Here is a 5,000-nt window from a genome sequence, read left to right on the forward strand (position 1 = left end):
CCGTGAAACTCGTTTTGGGTTTTCAGATGAGCGAAGAAAAGTGTTGTTCCTGATTCGATGGAGACTAAAACAGCGAAAGAAAGAAAAGTCAAAGAGAAACAGTCTGATTTAGTTCCGGGAGCCAAAAAACATTACGAGAGCGAAAAGAACAAATATTTTTGGAACATAAAAGAGGAAGACAAATCAAATCTTGAAAGAAAATGGGTGGGGCATTTCTCGTGAATCGAACGCACTTGAAGAAACATTTCCTTAAAGAAGCAACAATGGACCAACAGAGGAGAGGTTCCTCTCCAGCCTTGGTATTACGAGACCACTCGTGCAGCATCTGATTAAGAGTGGGAAAACAGGGAGAAGGAGAGGAAGAGGGAGAAGGAGAGGAAGGAGGAGAGGGAGAGGCATAGGGACAGAGAGAATATGAGGAACAGAGGGATAGGGAGAGGAAGAGGGAAAGAGTGAGAGGGAGGGAAAAGGAAAGGAGAGACAAAGAAAAAAGAATGGAAAGAGAAAAGAGAGAGGTATGTTCTTCCAGTCATGTGACTATGATCTCCTCTGATATGAGAGAAAGTATAACATCCATTAGTTGACAAATGAGACTTTTTTTTTGGGGGGGGGTCATCATCTGAAAACCAGAACCGAGCTCTCTTACTAAAACAATGATACATATTAGCAACTATTTTTTAACATTAATGAACTCATCCTGTGTAAATTAGTAAGTTTTATATATCCCTTTTGTACGGCGAACTGAGTGATACATCACTATTTGGGCCTCTTCCAATATCCTTTACCACTTTCCCTCCACTTCTTCCTCTACTACTACTACTCTTCCCCTCACCTCCTCCTCTTTTCCTCCCATCCTCCTCTTCTACTAACACTTCTTCAACTTTCCTTCCCTTCTTCCTCTTACTTGTTCCTATCTATTCCTCCTTTCTCTTTTTTTTTCTATTTCCATTTTTATTCTCCTTTTCTCTTATCTTCCCTTTCCCAATCCTCTTCTCCTTTTACCTTTCTTACACACACACACACACACACACACACACACACACACACACACACACACACACACACACACACACACACACACACACACACACACACACACACACACACACACACACACACACACACACAGACGCGCACACACACACACACACACACACACACACACACACACACACACACACACACACACACACACACACACACACACACACACACACACACACACACACACACACACACACACACACACACACACACACGCATGTACACATGCACACACACGCACACACACACACACACACGCGCGCGCGCGCGCGCGCACGCGACTCAACTGCGCAGTGGTATCAGAGTTCAAATCCCGCCCAGGAGTGAAGAAAAAAATCAGCATCGTTGAGCAGAGAGCCGGCACTGCAACTCTGATGGGCAAGGAGTTGGTATAAGGTCACAGCTCTGAGTTCTCATCTTCTGGGATTATAGTTGTCGATCACGAGTCCAACACGTTATCCAAGACCTCAGTGAATCATGTACACATATGCACACATGCAACGCATGCAAACACAAATCTGCAACTCGTGGAGCGGTTGGTAGAGTTCCCGTCCGCCACTGCGGTGGTCAGGGTTCGAATCCCGCCCAGGACTGAAATGTTTTCAGTTTCGCTGCGCTGCGGGTTGTTACTCCAACTCTCGTGGACGGGGAGTTGGGTGTGTGTGCGTGTAAGGTCACAGCATTACCCATAGATCGGTCATATACGAGCTTTGAGTTCACAACATGTTGGAAGTTTTACGTGCTTACCACATTGTATTGTTTTACAGTTTTACATGCTTACCATATTATATTATTTTGCATCTGCAGCAGAACAAAATGCAGTTACTCACGTGGATGACATTACCTGGGGTGGTTTCAGTGACAGTGATGCTAACACAGAGGATATGGATTACCAGCAACCTCGTCCTGGATGCTCTCACTACGAAGACATCGTGACTAATATTCCCCAAGAGAGTCATGGAATGCTATGCCATCTGGAAAATAAGCTGATCGTCTTGGCTTGTCTGGCAATTAAGTATCTGCCCTAGTTTCTGCCACCTTGAAAGCTGGTGGGGCTGATCTGGACAAGTTAATCATTTCTAGACCAACAACGCGTCGTAATAGAATGCTGTCCAGGTACAACATCAGCCAGAACTACATCGCAGAGTTCAGTGAGGATCCTCCCCAGCTTGCTGCTCTACACTGGGATGGCAAAATGCTCAGAAGTGTCCTGGGTAGTGAACCTGGGACCACATCAGAAACTTTAGCTGTACTCGTGCCTGGACCACCTGCCTATCCTGGGAGTACCTGTCATCGACAGTTCAGCAGTCTGAGCCTTCAATATACTTGTTGGAGACATAGGGGCTTACAAGTATCATAACTGCCCTTGTTTTTTGACACTGCATCCAGTAGCAGTGGAGTACACAGGAGAGCTACCAAACTGCTTGAGGAAAATTTGAGCACTACAAAGGATTACAAAGGATTACAAAGGCGGAGCATGCCGACAGGAGACCCTTTGGTCCATATCTAGGTCGGATGCGAAAAAAAAATCATAATAATAAAACAATAAATAAAAAACTATAATAATGTAAATAACAAACAAAATACATAAATACATGCACAGGTATAGCTAAATAATAAACAAACAGGCAAATAGTAAACAACAATGAATTGACATATAACTAATAATGAATGAAAATCTGACAGAAAAATTATAACAAAACAAAAACAAATAATATAAGATAAATTATAATCATTACAGCATCTTACTTAGGTATTTATCTAAATGATTCTTGAAGCTTCGAACTGAACTACATTGCACTACCTGTGCAGGAAGTTTATTCCATTCATGAACTACACGGTTGGCAAAGTTGTTTCTACCTACTTCCAAATATAATCTATTTCCGGACAGTTTGAGACCATTGTTTCTTGTCTGATTCTCATTCAGTGTGAAAATTTTGTCACTTTTGATTATGTCAATTCCCTTTAAAATCTTAAAGACCTGTATCAAGTCACCTCTGAGTCTACGCTTTTTTAGGGAAAACAGATTCATGTGTTTTAGTCGATTTTCGTATGATTTATTTTTGATATTTGGAATCAGTTTTGTGGCTCGCCGTTGTACTTTTTCCAGTCTGTCAATGTCTTTAATGAGATTCGGTGACAATACGGAAACAGCATATTCCAAATGTGGACGAACTAACGATTTATATAGCTTGTTAATGAGTGATGGACTTTTGAAATCAAAAGATCGCGCAGTCAGTCCCAGAATCTTATTTGCTTTCTCAAAGGCTGATATACACTGCTTGGATGATTTGAGGTCGTTACTGATAATTACGCCGAGATCTTCTTCACTATCCACTTTTGTTAACGAATTTCCAAATAACTTGTAATCGTACTTACTGTTAATTTTACCTATGTGCATTACCTTGCATTTATTTGTGTTAAATTTCATTAGCCACTTTTCAGACCATTGCTGTAATTTATCTAAATCTTCTTGAATAACTAATTGGTTTGAGTGATCATTTGCCACTCCGCACAGTTTTGTATCATCAGCAAATTTGGAAACAGTAGATTTTAGTCCATGGTCTATATCATTTATATATACTATGAATAGAAGTGGCCCAAGAACGGAACCCTGAGGAACTCCACTTGCAACACTTTTCCATCCAGAAGTTTTTCCATTTAAAACAACTCTCTGTTTTCGACCATTCAACCAATTACTAGTCCAACCTAATAGGCTACCACTTATTCCATGCAAAGCTAATTTAGTAAGTAGTCTTTCGTGTGGGACGGTATCAAAAGCTTTTGCAAAATCTAGATATATTAAATCTATATTGTTTCTTTTGTCATAATTGGAGATAACTGTGTTTTGTAGAATTCGAGTGAGTTAGTCACGCAAGAACGTTTCCGTCTGAAACCATGCTGGCTATCATTTATCAAACGGTTACTTTCTAAATGATGTTCGATAGCATCTCTGATGATAGTTTCCATTATTTTTCCTAGGATTGAAGTCAAACTTATAGGCCTATAGTTATTTGGTTTATTTTTGTCACCTTTTTTGAATATGGGAGTAACGTTAGCTAGCTTCCATTCTCTTGGGACATCTCCGGATATGATGGTGACTTGGGTCACGTGACGAAGCTTGGAGGACTGTCGGCGCGGACGTTTCGTCCCCCGCTGACCACGTGATTCGGCCCGTGATGGAGCTTGGAGCTTGGAGCTTGGTGCTGGTCAGTCAGCACACCTGTCCAGCGTGAGGTCATGCTTAGCTTCCAGTGCTGCCAACTGTCCCAAGTACGAGGTCACCGCTGCCGCTACGCGCATGCGCAGATCGCCACCACCCACTCTCCCTCACCCTCCCGGATGTATAAGAGGGAAGGACATGGAGATGAAGGCAACACACTTCACGGCCGTCTGCCGTTGAGGGTGGACCCCCCCCTCCCCTCCCAGTTCCACGGAGGGAGGACACCAGGACGCAGGAGATCACGAGGAGACGTGCGCCCGTCCAAGGGGGACATAGGGGACTCATCGGGAAGGAGATCACAAAGGACTCGTCGGGAAGGAGATCAAGGAAGAGACGTGCGCCCGTCCGCCAAGGAGAAGGACATAGGGGACTCGTCGGGAAGGAGATCACGAGGGGAATTCATCCTCGCGCTCGCAGAGCCGAGGAGTGGTTTGTGTATCCATTTGTTCTTCATATATATATTGCATAATTGGTAGATAGTAGCGGTATATATCACACTTGTGATATTTCTATTATATGTGATTTGAGAGGTAGATAAGATAGTGCTCTGTGTTGATATCCAATAAATACACGTGTTAGTGTTACCTTGGTGTTTCTTTTCTCTCACGTCCAAATTCTCAATAATACCGAGTGCATATACCTTTATTTGTACCCCCCTGACAGATGGATTTCTTGAAAATAATTTTTAATGGAACAACAATCTCATTTTTTATTTCCTTTAAAATTCTTGGAT

This window comes from Oratosquilla oratoria, chromosome 27 (assembly GCF_046742065.1).
Source record: "Oratosquilla oratoria isolate Oo_2021 chromosome 27, ASM4674206v1, whole genome shotgun sequence".
Classification (NCBI taxonomy): Eukaryota; Metazoa; Arthropoda; class Malacostraca; order Stomatopoda; family Squillidae; genus Oratosquilla; species Oratosquilla oratoria.